Here is a 19,270-nt window from a genome sequence, read left to right as displayed (position 1 = left end):
CACTGTGTGATAGGGAACAGATGTGGACTGATTGTGGCCAGAAATCTGAACCTTATGGTGCAATGCATTGAGCTGCAATGATGCCAAACCACTTACTGCTGGTGTGACATGGGCAAGACGTCCTACCATAAAGGGTGGAATAAGGCCTCCCCAGAAACCCTCTGAGGAGGATTAAAGAGTTCCCCTTTGAGAGCTGCATGGAGATGTGCAGGGAGGATTCCCACTCCATCTTCAGACATGCTAGCAATCTGTTCCGGGGATCCCCCCCTCCCCCCGTGTCTGCACAGTGGCCACCACAGATCACACCCGATTGTCATAACCCACTTGCGACATGATAAAAAATGTAAACTCACCAAAAGTGCCCTCCCCAGAATCCATGCCCAGCTGTGAGATGTCCTGGGAGGAGGGGATGGTCTCTAAAGTTATAAAAGGGTCTTAGTTGTTGGTGACATCAGTTATCCCACTTGCCTGCTGAACACTCTCCTCATCATCATCCGTGCTGTCCTCCAAGCTGCTGCCTGAGGCTGCCAGAGGAGTGTCTTGGGAGAAATCCACAGACTGGCTAGGGAAGCTGGTTGGGTCCTTCCCTTAGATCGCATGCAGCCGCTCATAGGAGCAGCATGTTTGTGGCGATGATCCAGACTGTTTGCCTCCTTTGTCTTCTGGTATACCTGCCTCAGCTCCTTTATTTTCATGTGCCACTGGGGAACGTTCCTGGCATATCCTTTCTCCTCCATGCCCTTTGCAATCTTGGCACAGATATCTGCATTCCTTTTGATGATTCGTGGTTGTGGATTCCTCTCCCCACATAGCAGTGAGGTCGAGGATCTCCTGCCCTCTCCAGGCTGTTACTTGTCTGCAGCTTTGGAAACTCATGCGATGTACTGCTCAGGTGTGCTGTCTGAGCTGAGGTCTGCTCACCATGCTAGCCACAAAGGATATGAAATTCAAATTTTCTCGGGGCTTTTCCTGTTCACCTAGAGAGCAGTAGAGTTGAAAGTCCTGGCCAGAGCAGTCACCATGGGGCACTATCTGACATCTCCCAGAAACCAAGAACTTTGACTTTCACGGTGCTGTCTGCCAATGAAAACAGAAGCATTCCTCCTTGGTGTACTGCAGCATCTCAGCAAATCAGTGTTAACTCCTTCATTGTCTTCTAACCAATGACATGTGAACACACCCTCAGCAGCCTTGTGATTGCAATGGAGAATTAACAGAACAAGCCTTTCTGTTCTGCTGACCATGGAAGGTCAGACTTAGTGTTACTCCTTGCAAAAAGAAAGAGTGCTGAATTGGATTTTAATGGCCCTTAAAGTCAACAGAAAGGTATTAGTGATGTGGACTTATTGTTTACAAAATCAACCTAATGTGGCTAAGTTCAATCTAAACTCCCAGTGTAGACCAGGCCTGAGTCACTTGCCTTCAAGCTGTGCCTGCTGCTGGCTCCCATCACTCCCCATCTGGGGCTGGATGCCAGCAAGACACCACCCCAGCTGACCAAGTCATCATGCATCACTACTGGCTCCATGCTCGGCGCAGTGAACAGAACCCAGTCAAATTCCTCCTAAAAGGAGCACAATGACAGCGAGATGTCCAAGGTGCAGTTCTGGTTTCCTATACTCAGTCTTGAGACACTTACTCAGATCCCTGCACTGGTCACCAGTTTGTATATTTGCAGCATTGCCAGCTTCTTTGCAATGAGCTGGTCTGCATGGTCATTTCTGGTACTTGGACTGGAGTCCACTGTTCTGCTGGCCTCATACCCCAGGATCACCAAAATCTGAGTATGCTCCAGTGACCGTGAAGCAGTGGGCTATAAAGGCTTATTCTGTTAATTCTCCATTGCAAACACAAGGCTGCTGAGGGAGTGTTCACATGTCATTGGTTAGCAGACGATGAAGGAGTTAACACTGATTTGAGGAGATGCTGCAGTACACCAAGGAGGAATGCTTCTGTTTTCATTGGCTGGATTTGAGAATTCTTAGGATAGAGAGAAGGAAAGAAATCGGCCCATGGGATTGTGCCATACTTTTGGTGGACAGCCAGAGCCTCTGTCAGCAGGGAAGAGGGGTCTATTGCATCTTCACTGCAAAGCAGAAGGGTCTCAGCTTGACTCTAGTTTGGAACCTCAGTAATCACAGGGATCCAGACCTCTAGGACAAATCCTGAGTCTGAGGTTTGTGTGTAAATAGAAGAGGGATTTGTACTTAAGCCCTAGTCAGAACTTGGGCTTAAAAGTGTAGACATACCCTTAATGATCAAGCCACTGTGCAGTTCCCACGTACTATGAAACAGCTGGAACACATCAATTGTGCTGCTCGCAATCATCGTATCAAATGTAGTGCTAAATTCTAATCTCATATGTATAATTCTGAGTTAGCACAGTAGCGTTTTTGTATTTTGAATTATGTAGTAATGCACATGCTTTTCGGTGGTGGTTAAAATTTGGTTCTTAGAAATTGACAAAGGGTTGATGAACAATTTCCCTTGGCTTTTGAATTACAGTGATCTAATATATGGGGGGAGAGGAGGGTTTCTTGCCATATGCCCTACTTTTGGCATATTTACACATTAAAGCTACTGCTGGTAAGGCACTCTGACTTACTGTAAAATAATAATTTTGGTAGATTTGGACTAATGCATTTCATATTTTATTTGATTTTACAAAATAGAAAAATAATTATGGAAGATGATCTTAGTATATTAAAACTAATCATTTTTAGTTACTTGCTGACTGTACCCTCTGTCCATGAGGGTAAATGAATTGCAGAAGATTTTTTATGTATCGTCTGGTATAAATGTGCATCTGCATTACACATTAATAATCTAATTATCCTAGCCGCATTTACTACAAGGATCCTGAGCAATAAATCAAAGCCTCCAAAAACATAATTGCTTACAGTGATGTATCTAGCTTCTGGTGCACCTTCTCCAAAAGATTCACACTGCAGTTACTGTTCAGCCTACCTAATATTCATTTAAAAGAATCATGCAAATGAACAAATATGGAACATGGTAGATTTTGAAAAAATAGATATCCACGATTTGTGATTTCTTGTTTGCAAGGTAGAAATATATAAGCATTGTCTCCATTACTGAGGTTAAACCACAGCTTTCTTGTCCTTGTCCAAATCTCATCTCTTTTCATGTGCCACCTTCTGTGCCAACTACCATATCTTGAACATATTCCCTATCCTGATTCACTGTTCCTTTAAGTCAGGGGTGTCCAAACTTTTTTCAAAAAGGGCCAGATTTGAAGAAGTGAACATGCGTGAGGGCCGACCATTTTGCCTGACATTCTTTGAACCATTAAAATTAAATGCAAATTAACTATTTTATGCAAAGTTTATTGCAAACGGCATACTTTTCATTTCGTCACATGGATGACAAATCTAAACAGGTGTTAAATCACTCTGCCTTTCATATCTGAAGGCCAGATGAAAAAAAAATCCAGGAAGCTGAAATATATGTCAGGAACATTGTAAAGTACATTACATATTATCAACTTTTAAGTTCAAAAAATATGAACAGGAACATAACACCAACTATACATGTTGTGTCCAAATATATTTATAACTCAGTTAATGTCAGTTGGTCTAAATCAGATTTTACAATGTATTCATCTCAATTGGAAAAAAAAATTTGCCTACACTAATGTGAAGGGTGAAACTGAGATCTGGACTGCAGCACAGGAGAGCTCAGGGCACGCTGGCCTCACGGCGGCACGGGGGCAGGGCGAACCCGCAGCCAAGTGGGGGAGCGGGGCTGCGGATGTGCCCTACATGGCAGGCTTTAGGACCGCAGCGGCCGCCATGGACGGCGGCGGCACGGCTGGAAGCGGCGTGCTGCGCGCGCCAGTTCAGAGGAGCGCCGAGGAGCCAGGAGAGGAGATGGAAGCGGGGGCTGTCCCCGCACTCTCAGCCCCAAAGCGGAGGGCCCGCGGGGTCGGAGAGCGCAGGGCACGCTGGCCTCACGGCGGCCCGGGGGCAGGGCGAACCCGCAGCCAAGCGGGGGAGTGGGGCTGCGGACGTGCCCTACAGGGCAGGGTCTAGGACCGCGGCGGCAGCGCGGCCCAAAGCGGCGCGCTGCACTGCGCGCGCCAGTTAAAACAAGCACCGGGGAGCCGGGAGAAGCGGGGGCCGAATTAAATCCGACCGCGGGCCGCAGTTGGCCCGCGGACCGGACTTTGGACATGCCTGCTTTAAGTCCATCTCTAAAACATGTTTCTTCCAAAAGGCATGTAAAGAGTAATCCTCCACAGAGAAGCACTGACAAAAATTGATGTTGCAAAAATAAAAACTTTTCTGTTTAAAAAAAAAAAAAAAAAAAAAAGGATGTGTGTAAACTACATGTATACTTTACTTTGGCCAGGTATGCTTAAGGGTCACAACTCCAGCTACATTATTTACGTAGCAGGAGTCAATGTATCAGAAGTCGAGTGTGGCGCTGTCTCCTGAGCGGGAGGTCGATGGGATAAATGCTCCCGTCGACTTCCTTTACTCCTCATGACAGCGAGGAGTACTGGGCCTGGTGAGGGTGCCCTCAGTATTCGATGTAGTAGATCTATAGCAGACCTGCTGAATCAAACCCCAGAAAACTGATTGCCAGCCCATTGATCCTCCAGTAAATGGAAACATGGCCCTTGTTCAGTTAAGCTGCTTGCATTCCATTCCACGCAAAGAATGTATCTTGCCTCTTAAATATGAAGTCCTTTCAGCATGGAACCTGTGGTTGCCTTCTTTGTCTAAAAAATGTCTAGGACATTTTGGGTGCTACATACCAACAACATAGCTTTTTAAGATTTTTTGGCTCCCTCAGACAAAAAAATACAAAGTATGGAAAGTGTGTGCGTGTGTTCTCCAGCATATCTAGGCTTGTCGTTACAGTGATGAGTTTTCCTCGTTCCTCCAACTCCCGGGGGTAGGACTTGACTACTGTTCACGAGAAGGTTTGACTCCCATTTCTGGGAAAAACCAAGTCTGCATCCAGGCTTTCTGCTGGGGCTAAGAACATAAAAAACTTTACATAATTCATTTTGCCTGAAATATTTTCCTTTTAGGCTTCTGTCACTTGGTTGGGATTTTTTTTTCCTATAGATTTTATGTTTTTGCCTAGCACCAAAAAATGCTACTATTCTCCATCCTTTTCTCCCATGTTTTGGGCCCAAAGATAGTGGGTGGTAAAACCCTCTGAAATTAAGAAGAAAGCCAAAAGACGCAGAGTATACGTATATGAACAATTTTAACTTTGTGGCAAAATCTTAAAATAATATAAGGCATATAACTGCCTTTATCTAATCTTTTTAACATCACCCGTCTATAATTCTTCTTCGTTTTGTAGTATATTCCAGAACACTATATTAACACTATTGTGAATTTAAAAAAAAAAGCTACCATTAGAGCACCTTGAAAGCACTGCCATCAGTAGATGTGTTGAAGTCTAACTGAAGTAGAATGTTCAGTTTGTAAACCCTCTTTCTGTCCATAATTAATATTAAATGGAAATACTGTACTGCAGGATAGATTAAAAAATCGGTATTTTTTTTAAATTAAAAAGGTGGTTTTAGTTAAGTGACTTTTTTTAAATAAACACATTTAAATTTAATTTTGAAAATGACCACGTATGTTAGATTTTATTAATTTAGACTTTATAATTTAAATAAAAAATATACTAAGCGGTATATGTTTGCTGCCGAATGTTAAAGTCAGACACTGAACTGGTGGAACTCACTGGTTAAGCACCTGGAACCAGAGTCTGAAAAAATGCTAAACCAGCTTTTGATAGCAGTAACCACTTTTGCAGGTGCAGAGAGTGTATTTTCTTCATTTTGGTTTATTCAGCTAGTTAAGTTCAATGAGTAGTTCATTCAGGTTAAGAAACCAAACTGGAAGTTGAGAAAAAGCAGAAAAATCTGTTTAATAAAGTGTAAGATGTGATCAATATCTAATATCTTAAACTCAATCGACTGTTTCATCAGCTAAAATAGTATGTTACTGATTTATTAAACCAAGTTTTAAATGCAAAACATGTTTTGATACACTTTTTGATTAACTTCTTTCTTATATATTCAATACACTTAGACTTGCTTTATGTAACTAATAACTTTTTAAAATGCTGCTTCATGCATTTGAATTTCCATTGAAAGAACTTTATACAAATCACAAGTAAAAAGTTAATCAACTTGTAAATAACAAATTAATCACAGTTTTCTGAAATAATTAAGAATGGAAAAATTAAGAATATGAATAAATATTAACCTGTAAAATTGCATTTAAAAAGTGTGTAGTTATAATGTATGCACTTGGTTGGCAAAAAGAAACACCGTATGTAGTGCAAAGGCTGCATATATTTGCAAATCAGCGTGTTTAAATGATTACCAACAATTGAAAAACAATATTCAAATCGATGCGTTAAATCAAGGTTTCCTGCTTTCTAATTTTAATAATGACTAAAGTGAGTGATTTAAATAACTGATTTAAATCGGTCTTGTCTGATTGCTAGTATATTGGACAAAAAGCAGTACACAGTGTGTGCTAGAAATGATGAATATAGCCAGCGGAAGGGATCCACTACTGATGATCATTTCCAGTGACTTCTCGTATTTCCAAAGGAAGAGATTTCTAAGTCTAAGGCTGAAAATGTTTAGTCATTTGTAGGTTTCTTCTCACGATTTGTACAAAAAGCAACTAGCCCCGTAGCCAGGGAAACCTGAATATATATACACACACCCATACAATAGAATTAATTAGCAACTCCAGATACGTACCAAATAAAATACAATTTTGGTAGTTCAGGGTATTTTTAAACCAGTATGTCAGATTGTACATTCGCACTAGTGTAAGCAAGTACAGGTTCTGACCCAATATGGTCAAAAAATGAACATCCAGTGCCCTTTAATCTTTGATACTACATTTTAGACCAATAATTTCAGTGTTGGAATACACAAGATCGAACCTTCAGCTGGCACATTAACTCAAAAATTTAGCTTTTATATAGGCTAGGGCTGTTAAATTTAGTTAAATCAACTAGCTGATGGATTTTCCATCGACGAGTCGATAAGTGGGGGAGCTGCAGCAGGGTTAGCTCCCAGCCCTGGGAGCTACCCCCACTGTGCGTGGCTCTTTTTAAAACATATTAAGAGCCTCTTAATACATATAAAAGGCTAAAGCGCAGCTGGGGGCGGGACCCAGTGTGAGCTGGGACAGCTGATTCCTGGCTTGTGCCAGATCTTTCCCTCCGCGCGACCCTCCCCCCCCCCCCCCCCCACTGTGCACAAACCTTAAATGTAAAAAGGCTGGCGCACAGCAGGGACTGGTGCAAGCTGGGAATCAGCTGTCCAGGCTTTCTGTGGGTCGTCGCCTCCCCCCCCCCCCCCCCCCCCACTGTGCTTCTGATTTTTAAATCTATTAAGAGCCTATTGGCTCTTAATACATTTTTTAAAAAAGAGGTGCAGGATCTGGGACTGGGCGCAAGATTCCTGGCTTGCGTCCAGTCCCCACTACCCCCTGCCTCCCGTGGAGATGGTGCTGTGTGGAACTTGCTTTTAAGCCAGCTCCCACCAGCACCGGCTCCTGCTCCCCCACCCCTTGCTGCCTCTTATAGAGGCAGCAAGGGGGGGAGGGAAGTGACTAGTCAAGGGACTAGTCAACTATCCAATAAGCTTTTGCTTATCAGATAGTCAACTAGTTACTTACATCCCTAATATAGGCTGTAGTGTAGAATTATTTATGAAGCCATTAATGTCAGATATGTCAGAGGTTTCTGTATCATAGCTCATTAATGGCCTGTCAGATCAGTTTGACAAAAGTGTCTTTTATTAGAAGGGGGACAGTTGATTCAGGTTTCTATTGGTCCTAAATTTACTACTTCTACATATTGCAGCTTTATTTTTTTTTTATTTAAATTACCTATCTTGTGTCTTAGAATATCTGCTGCAGGGTCAAGGAATTAAACATTGCCAAGATAAATAAAGGGCAATATTCTGCACATTTATGTAATATTTGGGGGGGGGGGGGGGAAGTCACTGGATGTTTTTCTCGTACCTACTTGTGAATAAAATGGTGCTCCAGGAGGAGCCTAGATAGGGGTCAGCCTTCTGTGCCTAAGAAAAGTATTTAAAGGCCTGTCCTTCGGCCTTCAAGTTTGTCTTGATCAAGCTTGGGCATTTTTTTTGTTTTGTTCTCTCCCATCCAATTTGTGATCCTGCAATTCCCTTCTTGATTCCAACTCTCATATTCTGGATGATATGAAATTCTAGTTATTCATGAACTATTTTGTCAGCCCCCTAATTTTTAAGATACTTCTAAATTAGGGAGTCCGATATGCAGTCATTTAAAATTATTTTCTCTTCCATCTCCCAGGCAACACATTTTTTTGTATGATCATGTTAAAATACTAGCTGTTCATGAGTCACCTCCTCCCACCACCTAAGAGAGGAACAGCAGGGCTTAGTTTATGCAGAAAGACTCTAATTGTGAACCACATGCTGGTACAGATTCAGAGAATTAAGTGTTGGGCGGGGGTTGTGTGTTTTTTTCAGACCTATTCAGCTGTATCTGTAACGCTTTGCTTACATAAGTGATGTAAATGAGGTTTGTTTTATATAGCAATTCCCTGATGCCAGGGTCATTCTTCTGGGCTGTGTACACTGGGATGTGAATGGGTAGTAGGTTAACTGGTATCTAGGAGCAGTCTCCTGCCCCATGCACGGGGGGGCCAGGGTTAGGGTCCTGCATGTGGGGGAATGGGAGCAGGGAGCAGAACCTATTAACCAATATTTTTACAGCCCTAGTGTACTCTCCAGATTCCCTAACGGATGACATTACATATAGCCTATGCACAGAAAGAAAGAAGTCATCTGATTCAGCTCTTACTGGCTTTATAAAAATAAATGTTCAGATTAATCATTCTTATTTGACTTGAGTATAGGTTGAATCACTATAATCTGGCACCCTTAGGACCGGCCAGTGCCGAACCAAAGAATTTGCCAAACCATGGGAATTCAATATTGTCCAGCAGCATTACCAACACTTCCACTGCTCACTGGGCTCTTAGAAGATGTTTAGAGGTAAATTAGAGCAAAATAACAGCACAGAAACAGTCAGGACTGGTGTCTGTAAACAAACTTTGAGTAGGGTTTCCAGATGGTCTCCCAAAAAATACCAAACACTACGGGCTAAAAATTTGTTGAGCAAAAAAAAAAAAAAAAAAACCCACACTGCCACAAACACACATGCTATGTTTAATACTTAACTTTATTATAAACAGTCTTCATCCTACACCATCCCTATGTAAAGAGGCTTAGAAATAATTGTGCAAATGTGCATGCTATTTTCATTGTTTTCTATTTCTCTAAAGCTAAGCCTACAGAAGAATTTAGAAGAACTCCTTTTTATCCTGCAGCTAAAATGATTGTAGAGAACTCCCAGCGCCGATTGTGCCCTGTCTCCCAGCCACTCCTCCTCCCCCCACTAGGCTTCTGGGCTTCTGATGTGCCCAGAACGGCAATCGAGGCCCCGCCTCCCAGCTGGGACTCCCAGGCTGGGAGGCAGGGCCACGATCAGCACTAGGAGCCTGTGATTGCGCAGAAGCCTGGCGGGGGAAGTGGCCCCGCCCTTCTGTGCAATCACAGGCTCCTAGCGCTGATCGTGGCCCCGCTCCCAGCCACTTCTCCCCCCCCCCCCCCCCCCCCCCCCCCCCCCCCCCCCCCCCCCCGGCCACGCCAGGCTTCCAACCGGTGCAACAGCCGGAAAAATCAGAAATACCAGACATTGCACGTGTCCGGTATTTTCTGATTTTTTTTTTTTTTTTTTTTTCCAGACAGAGAGCACAAATACCAGACTGTCCGGTAGTATACCGGACACCTGGCAACCCTATATTATAGGATCATAGGAAACTTGGCCAGACCCATGAGAAGTGGGCATTTGGCTAATTAAAATCATGCCTAAACCACGGATGTTGCCAGACCCAAAGAGTGCCCGAGTAGAGAGAGTTAACCTGTAGAACGTTACTTCTGAATATTACATTTATTTCAGCGGGCTTGTCACAGAGTAAAGTAGTAGCCAGCATGAGTAAGGGTAGGAAAGCAGGGCTGTAAAAAGTTGTTTAAAAAGGTAACTGTGTAACTGCTACTTACAAAGCTTATACTGCAGAGCCTGCAGTAAAGCCTCCTTTGGAGCAGGGCAACCAACTCTACCAGTTCCACTCCTGTGGGGAGGCTTCCCTGCGGGTTTTCCAGCATGCTTCGTGGGAGCCACAGCATGTAACCCGCGGGGGGAGGCTGGGCCAGTCCGGGCCTGCCACAGATAGTTAAGGGTGAGGCTTACTGGTTAACCTTTTACATCCCTACGGGAAAGTCCCAAAAATAGGAAAATCCTGTAATCAATTTGGAAGAATCTTAGCTGTTTTAGAGTTAATAAAGAGGAGAAGTGATTAATACTTTGTCGTTTTACTTAAAGTTTTAAGTTACTTTAGTTCTTGGTATAGGAATTGTGAATGTGTTTTTACAGTCCCTTTAAATCTTAATGCCTCCAAAAATGGTGGAAGTTGATAGCATAGTGCTTTGAGTATTCAGCAGATTTAACCTATTTATGATTATTCTTTCCCTTGCCCCTACTGCTGGGTATCTACTGAAATCTTTAATGCAATATTAACTGATCTCCGCAGTGTTCTCTTCACCTGTGTGATGCTTTGAGACTGCTACTAGTGGTCTTGGTTCAGAAAGTTTCTCCAAAGTTTGAACCCATTCTTTTCATCTTAGAGAATCATAAAATAACAAGCCTATATTCAGAAATGTATTTGTGATGCCAGGTAATTTCAAGACCTCAGGGCATTGGGAGCTCTTTCACTGTAACAAGCTAGTCAAGTCAAAGAATAGTAGCCTGCCTCAATTTTTCCATCTTTTAGAATGGGAATAACAACATTTTCCTATCTCTCAAGCTTGTTGAAGGACTTCTTCAGATAAACCCTGGTCTTACTGATACAGAAGTACAGTACTTGAAACTATGCAGTTTATATATAGGCTAAACTGTAGCTTTGACACAAGTCAACATATGGGGCAGCCCATAGCTCTGTTGCCCCGGGAGCAGACTAAGAACCAGATTGTGCTTTAAAGTTTCAATCTACCTCCTGATTTCCCTCTACGTGGGGAGGGAGGATGTCATTCTTTACCAGAATGGCACAGTGTATCCCCAGGGTTGTTGGGACAGGGACTGTCCCATCCTCTTGTCCCTTTTCACATGAATTGGGAGAATGTAACAACCCCTCAGAAGCTGCTCTCCCCTGTGTGCAGCTGTCAATACTGTTAAGCAACAGAAACACCTTACTCCCCCAAACAAGCATGCAGAATGTCCTGTAGGCCATAGTGTGAACATTCAATATAAAGAACTCAGTGGCATTGTTTAAATCTTTTTATTATCTGCAAACAAATCTCAAACTTGGAAAACTGCTTTCTCACGTGCAATGTGTGTGGCTGACCTAGGGAAGTATGTTAGTGAAATTTACATTGCACTTACACGCCCTAGTACATTTCCTACAGATAACCACAAATGGCTTAATTGGGTGAAATCCTGGCCACACTGAAGTCTATGGGTATGTCTACACTACCACCCTAGTTCGAACTAGGGTGGTAATGTAGGCAACCGAAGTGGCAAATGAAGCCCGGGATTTGAATTTCCCGGGCTTCATTTGCATCTCGCCGGGCACCGCCATTTTTAAATATCCACTAGTGCGGACTCCGTGCCGCGGGATTTGAATTTCCCGGGCTTCATTTGCATCTCGCCGGGCACCGCCATTTTTAAATATCCACTAGTGCGGACTCCGTGCCGCGCGGCTACACGCGGCACGGAGTCCGCACTAGTGGATATTTAAAAATGGCGGTGCCCGGCGAGATGCAAATGAAGCCCGGGAAATTCAAATCCCGGGCTTCATTTGCAACTCCGGTTGCCTACATTACCACCCTAGTTCGAACTAGGGTGGTAGTGTAGACATACCCTATGGGAGTTTAGTCATAGAAAACAGTAAGGCTAGGGTTTAAAATACAAGTCCTACAACAACCTCGAAAGAGAGACCAACATTATTATTCCCATTTTAAAGATGGAAAAATTGAGACAGATGACTATTGTCTGACTTGACTAGTTTGTCATAGTGAAACAGCTCCCTATGCCATGATGTAAAGAAAGCAGAAACAAAAGTAGTTTGGGTGGCACACAGGAAAAAGTGATGTCGGGGGGGGGGGGGGGAGGAAGAATCCAAAGACATGAAAAGATTAGGAACATATAAGAGGATGATGGTGTTCAGTGACATCGAAGTTTGTATATTAGGAGGGAGGACTGGAACAACCAAAATTTTAAAAGAAAGGGGGTTGGACATTGTAATTTTGAATGTCTACCTGAAAATGTATTTTGAATGCAACTCTCTTTTTGTTCCTTGTATTATCAGGAAACAAATACTACAAAGTTCAATTGACTACATTAGAAACAAAGTAATTTGCCAATATAGTACATTGTATAGAGTTTGAAATTGTACTATGATTGCTTATGGATTTGAGTTGCTTTATAGACTGGCAAAACTTCCCAAAAGGAAGATGGAATTCCCCAGCCAAATCTAAATCAAGTGAGCCTCTTGAGAGCACTTTCTGAATGAGAAATTAATCTAGATGAGTATCTGTCATCTAGCTCTTCACATTTAAAACAAGATTTGTTTGAAATGGTTGCACCTCACTTCTGTTGAATTAAAGTAATTGAATTTCTTGCCTGTTAAAATGATGATTGAATGATAAACCAATGTTAAAGTGGGGGCATTGGATCCCTCTAGGCATATTTCCTTAACAAATCTGATAAGCAATCCAGGTAGGTAGAATATTTTATCTATGGTAAAAATTGCTCATTGCAATACTCGTTGGCATTTCTTTCCCTTTTCCTACAGAATATTCATGCTGGTCTTTAGCACAGCAGGCCACGAGGAGCTTAATTAGTCTGCTGTTTATCATGGAGAAATATTAGATGCCTCCTTATTTTGCTCTATACTGTGTAAAATGGGAGACAAGGTTTGAACAACATGAAATGTCATTTGAATTTGCAATGTAAAGAAAGCAAAGCTTGAATAACACAGTAGCTAATTTTATTCGCTGTGTCTGAGAACAAGGAAATAGGATTGTTATGGAGGGGCTAATATGAATGAAGAAGGGAAAGGAGAGGAAGGTGCCTATCTTGTACATCTTCAGTTTTGATTACTAATGCTAACATCTGTGAGCTTCATTCAATCCATGAGTAGTCTGCTAATGCCCAGTTTACAAATGGATATATCCAGAGTGGTTCTGGTCTGGTTCCGGTCTACTACTTGACCAAAGCTAGGCCACCATCAGAACTGGCTATGAGGAGGGAAAAGAAGCAGCTAACCTCACCTTGCCAAAAGTGTTGTGAGGAGTCAGCAGCACTTCTACCTATTTGATTCAAATTGGTGTTTGAAAAAGTGATTTGACTGAAGCTGACTACTGGATATTAGGTTGGACTTTGGCTGGATGCCTATGCAATGCTGAATTCTTGTACTGCACTCACTCCCAACTAAGCAAATCATTTAAGCACATGCCTCTGTCTCACTGAAGTCAACAGGACTTGAGAACATGCTTAAAGTCACATATGTGCTCAAGTGTTTTGCTGACTCTAGGTCCAGATTGCTACTAGTGAGAATCTTGCATGATATATTTGTTTACATGGCCCCAAAATGAAGACGTTGGAGACGCACTGGGCTAGTACAGTAGTTTTCAACCCGTGATCTGTAATTTGCTGAAGGACCACAGACTGTGTCTGTGATTTCCAAAGGGGTCTGCATCTCCATTTGAAAATGCTTAGGAGTCTGGAAATGAAAAAAGATTGAAACCTCTGTGCCTAGTACAAAAGAGACAGAAAATAAAAAAGCTTTCTCTCTCTCCCCCCACCCAGCTGCAAAAGTCCCTAATGCTCTCCTTCATGGGGAAAATATAACTGCTCTCTATTTGAGCTTTAAAGCCTTCTTATTAGCTCAAAAAAAAACCCAGCCCTTACTTCAGATTTGTTTATGCTCAAATAGGATTTTAGTGCAACTAGCAATTAGTTGCAATTAACATTTACAACTTTAAGAACAGTGGTGTGGAATTTGCTGATCAGAACAGTCCGAGGTGGTATCAAGATGGTTAGCAGGAGCCTATGGTTATTTCTGAAGCTATAAATTATTCTATTTTTACTCAAAAAATCCAGCTGGAGTATAAACTCAAGAGTACATTGTTTTAGTAAAAATAAGCTTTTTAAGCTTCTGAAAAGCCCAATCGATTTCCTTCCTCTCAGGGGAATTGAGCATAGCTGTGATTTAGGGCACGAGAAGCTGGGGGGATTGCCAGATGTTTAAAGTGACAGCACTTCTAAATGTCACTTTATATCCTTATATATTTATATAGTGATTTCATCCCTAAAGATCACTAAGTTATAAATTAGCCATCATTCCAATGTGAGAAATGCATGACATCTGGGAAATTTTTAACTGGTTGCCAGATGGGTAATAGCAGCTGTAAATATTTTTTGCTTGGGCGAGAGTGGGAAAGAATAATGAGGGCTGAAAGAGGACTGACAGTCAGATGAATAGGAGCAAAGGCAGGGACCAATAGACGGGACTCTTGACTAGCTACAAGTAAGCTATTTGCTGCAGAGGTGCCAGTCAGCTACAGGGCAGAGTTTAGCCTTGTTCAAGCGGTTTGAATGCTAGGTTATGGGTATGGGAATGAGGCACCAGAGACCCAGTTCTGTGGAGCTGACCACAACCTTCTGCTGTTTGAAGCTGTTTCTGATGTATCATTTTTTTGAACATCTGGAATAAACATTTAAATAAATCATGACCATTCTCACCAAATTCCACTTGAGGTAAGTACATTTCTTTTACCACAATGGATACATCCTTGTTCTTTACCTCTTCTCCTGTCCTGTAGTGCTGTATCACTGACAGTTGCAAAGCCGCTGTCCTTGGGGTGGAACACTGCTGCTATTTAACATCCCACAACAATATTACACAACTGTTCTGGTCAGGAATTGTACAATAATACTTTTTGCCTTGTGTCAAAGGATCTCACAGTTCTGAACACATATAATCGAAAGGAGCTCACAGCAGCCCTGTGAGGTTGGTAAATTTTGGCCATGGTTCGCAGATGAGGAAGTTGAGGCACGTGGATAGTGTGCTCCTACCCAGCAAGTCCCTTTAGATCTGAAAACACAATAAAGCTCTCCCAGGTATTAGTTCTGTGCTTTAACCTTAATACACTGCTTTCTTTCTGGCCGAAACTGTGACCAAAGATGCCAAATTCATCTTGTCTTTTTAAAAAGTAGTGTGTGAATCCAAGGACCTTTAATGGAAACAAACTAAACTCAGTCTGATGTAATATCTTCATATAGCCAAGCCTTGAGAAGAATGCAGCACAGTACATTAACAGAGCACCAGATTCGTTTGGGGGATTTTCAGTATGTATGTGAGAAATCAAGATGATTAACAAAGCAGAAGCATTCATCACTTTGGAAAGGTGCTTCTGAGCTTCAAAGAGGAGGTATGTGCTGGAAGGCACTTAATAGTGAATGCTGCTGATTCTGAGTTATTACCAACTAGTAGTTGAAAGCTAGTGCTGTTGCATGGGTGTGGCTGTAATCATTCATCTGTGTAATTTCTCATGAAATTGTTGCATGTAAATTAGGTGTAAAGGCAGTGAGTTACCTCTGTTATCACAATATTCTCGGACTATTGGGATGGGATTGATACATACCTTGTTGTTGCATCAGTTTAATTCCTAAAGTCAAAATGGCTAAGAACTTAAAAATCAGACTGTGAATCCCAAACATGATTCATCCTGGTGATACAGGCAGTCCCCGACTTACGCGGATCCAACTTACATCGGATCCGCAGTTACGAACGGGGCTTTTCTCGCCCCGGAGGACACAGACTGCGGGACCTCGCGGTCCCACCGCCCGTGTACTCCAGGGCGAGAGAAGCTGCTCCAGGTCTCCCTGGTCTGCAGACCAGGAAGCCGTGGAGCAAAGCCGTGGAGGGGCTCGGGCAGTGGGGCAGCCCAGGCGCACCTGGGCTGTCCCGCTGCCGGCTTCCCCCGAGGCTATGCAAAGCCGCAGAGGGGCAGGGGGGCAGCCCAGGCATGCCTGGGCTGCCCCGCAGCTCCAGCCCCTCCGCAGCTTTGCAAAGCCTTGGGGGAAGCCGGCAGCGGGACAGCCCAGGCGCGCCTGGGCTGCCCCACTGCCCGAGCCCCTCCGCGGCTTTGCTCCTCGTCTTCCTGGAGACCCCCCCCAGCAGACCAGGGAGACACGGAGCAAAGCTGGGGAGGATGCGGGCAGGACCACGGCGCATCTCCGCGGTCCCGCCATCCGGGTTTCCCTGGTCTGCTGGGGGGCGCATCTAGTGCGCCCCCCAGCAGACCAGGCTTTTCTCGCCTGGGGTAGAGCAGCTGGGGCTGCTCGGTTGGTCCTGCAGCGCCGCTCCTCGGCGCTACTGGACCAACCGGGCAGCACCCCAGCAGCTCTTCCCCAGCTGTCCCCAAGTCAGCCGCTGCTTAAACTGATCAGCAGCTGACTACAGGAAGCCTGAGGCAGAGTTGCTCTGCCCCGGGCTTCCTGGAATCAGCCGCTGATCAGTTTCAGCAGCGGCTGACTTGGGGACACCTGGGGCAGAGCAGGTGGGGTGCTGCCCGGTTGGTCCCCGCAGCGCCGCCCCTGCGGGGACCTACCCGGCAGCGCCCCAGCTGCTCTGTCCTAGGCGTCCAGATTCAGCTGCTGTTGAAACTGACCAGCGGCTGATTCCAGGCAGCCCAGAGCAGTGCAGCTCTGCCTCGGGCTTCCTGTAGTCAGCCGCTGGTCAGTTTCAGTGGCGACTGAATCTGGAAGCCAGTTCCGACTTACATACCAATTCAACTTAAGAACAAACCTACAGTCCCTATCTTGTACGTAACCCGGGGACTGCCTGTATTTTGAACAAAAGAAGTTTTCAGCCATGGATAGTAGCAGCTTATCTTGCTTCATATTGACTCAACAGACCTTTACAAAATGCAATCCTGGATTCTTATTATATAGATAGATCACATAGCAATTGCACCGTGATTCTTGCCACTAGTCTAACTTATTAGATGCCTGTAACACCAGAACGTCCTCTTTCTTTCAGCAAGGGAATTAGTGTGAGTTGCTTTGAGAGGCTTTGCAGGCATCATTGAGGATTCCATCCCCTTTGTGACCACATTTGAGGACTACCTGAGAGTGAATCATCATATCCAGTGTTAAAATGCTGCTCAGGCAATAAATAAAGTGACAGATTCAAGACTCTGCCCCATGTTTGCTGCTGCTCTTGCCCTTCCTAATGCTGCAGTGTTTTAAAGTGCTGTCCCAAGGGCAAATTAGATTGTCTGGTTAGTTGTGTTGAAATTTACCCAAGAATTCAATTTCATCACCCATTGCAGGGAACATATTTGAAGGCAGCATTAACTTCTCATTTGAGAAGCTGCTGCTGTATTATTATTATTATAGCTAACGTAAGGGGACTGTTAGCCCCTTACTAAAACTCAGTGGGAGTTTTTGATTGGCCAGCTCCCAGTACCAAACGGGGAAGAGTCCATGAGAAATCAGGGCCCTGAGATGGACAGACCCCAGAGACAATGGAAAGCAGCCAACACTCCAGCCTGATTGACAGGTTTGACAGGCCAGTGAGGAAATTAAGAGGCCAGGTTCTGTCCTCCGTGTGAGCTGGGATTTTCTGGGTCTCTCTGAAAGAAAGCAGAGAGAGCTAATAAGAGCAAGCTGTGTAGAGAGACAGACCTGCAGTGCCAGAGCCCAAGGAGCCCAGATCATGTGCTAAGGGGCAGTCCTGCAGCAACGGAGCCAGGCGCACACAGCCCAAGGAGCGCAGACCCTGTGTTGAGCAGCAGACTTGCAGTGATCAGAGAGCAAAAGGGGACAGAGAAGCAACACAAGGAGATGGAGACTGGCAAAGCAGCACAGTCTGCAGCTGGGGGTAGTGAGCAGCTGGGACCAGCAAAATTTGGGGAGAGGCTCTGGGCAGGGAGACCCCACCAGCCAAGAGGTCCTGCAGGCAGACTGGGAGAGGGGTCCTGCCACCTAGAGCCTGAGGCCATGTGGTCACTGCCAGAGCAAGTGTGTCCACCTGCAGCCCCCTTGCAGCACAGGCAAGGCCTGAGAGAGCGCCCTGGGACCTATAAGGAAGAGACTGTGAACTGTCCTTACACTCTGCAGACTGCTGTTTTTGATATCCCCATGCTACAGAGCAAGGCTGTGAGTTCTCATTTAACCTTTCTCATTTTTCCTTATTCTTTTCTCTTTAATCAGTTGATGTTTAATAAACTGTATTTGCTTTGAACTGTATGTAATGATCACTGGGTCAAGAAAGCATGCAGTGTGAGGAGAGCACCCCGGAGTGGGGACATCCTAGCCCCTACCCCAAGTAACTACAAGGTCAGGGATTAAGCCCCAGGAAACCTGGGCCCAGCTTTGTTGGGATTTTGAGGACCCTGCTACTCAGGAGAGTGGAAAGGGAGCCCTCAGGGTCAGGGAGACCGTTGGGTAAAGGAAGTGGGAGCCAGGGACTCAGATCCTTTCGTTGGTCCATTTCACTGGGGTAGCATAGAAGCCAGGAAAGTTCCCCACAATAGCGGGACCATTCCCCCGCTTACTCTTAGTATAAACTGATTATTCAGATTTAGGAGAGTGTGTTTACATTTTTTTAAATTGTTTCTTTACAACATGTGTATGTATATAAACATATGCAGACATCTGTATCTCTACACATGGGTACTTAGTGGATAAAACTACAAATCCACTTTGACTAATTTCAGTGAGTCCCTATTTAATGATTCTCTAATATGAAAGACAGCTTCTTAACCAAATGGACTTCATTATACAGATTTATCTAAGGTCAACTGAATGCTTTTGTTTGTTTTTCAGTTGGAGGTGACATTTATTTGGTTGAATAGGAAGGATTTCATGTTGTAAGTCCTGACACACATCCTGTCATGGAGCTGTCATTTTTCATCATGTCACTTGACCTCTCTGCTAATATTTCCTGTGTTAATTTTCAGGAGAGGATGATCAAGTGGAAATAGATGGTTTTTAATGCTGCTATTCCTGGTATATGCTTATAAGGGACTTAAGGCTGGATTTTAAAATGTAGTTGGGCACCTAGCGATTTTTCAAAGATGCCTGGCTACCTAACTCTTACTGAAGTCAATAGGTACTTAAACGAATGT

General features: G+C 44.0%; 1 protein-coding gene across 2 annotated transcripts in view; it reads left to right on the top strand.

Annotated features, from left to right (window-relative positions):
• The window catches only part of CDC42SE2 (CDC42 small effector 2), a 113,596-nt gene that overhangs the window by 76,020 nt on the left and 18,306 nt on the right, over positions 1-19,270 (top strand). The window lies entirely within an intron of this gene.

Source organism: Pelodiscus sinensis, chromosome 6 (genome assembly GCF_049634645.1).
Source record: "Pelodiscus sinensis isolate JC-2024 chromosome 6, ASM4963464v1, whole genome shotgun sequence".
Taxonomy (NCBI): domain Eukaryota; kingdom Metazoa; phylum Chordata; order Testudines; family Trionychidae; genus Pelodiscus; species Pelodiscus sinensis.
Note: the sequence above shows the minus strand (reverse complement) of the source record. Positions and strands in the feature narration are given on the sequence as shown.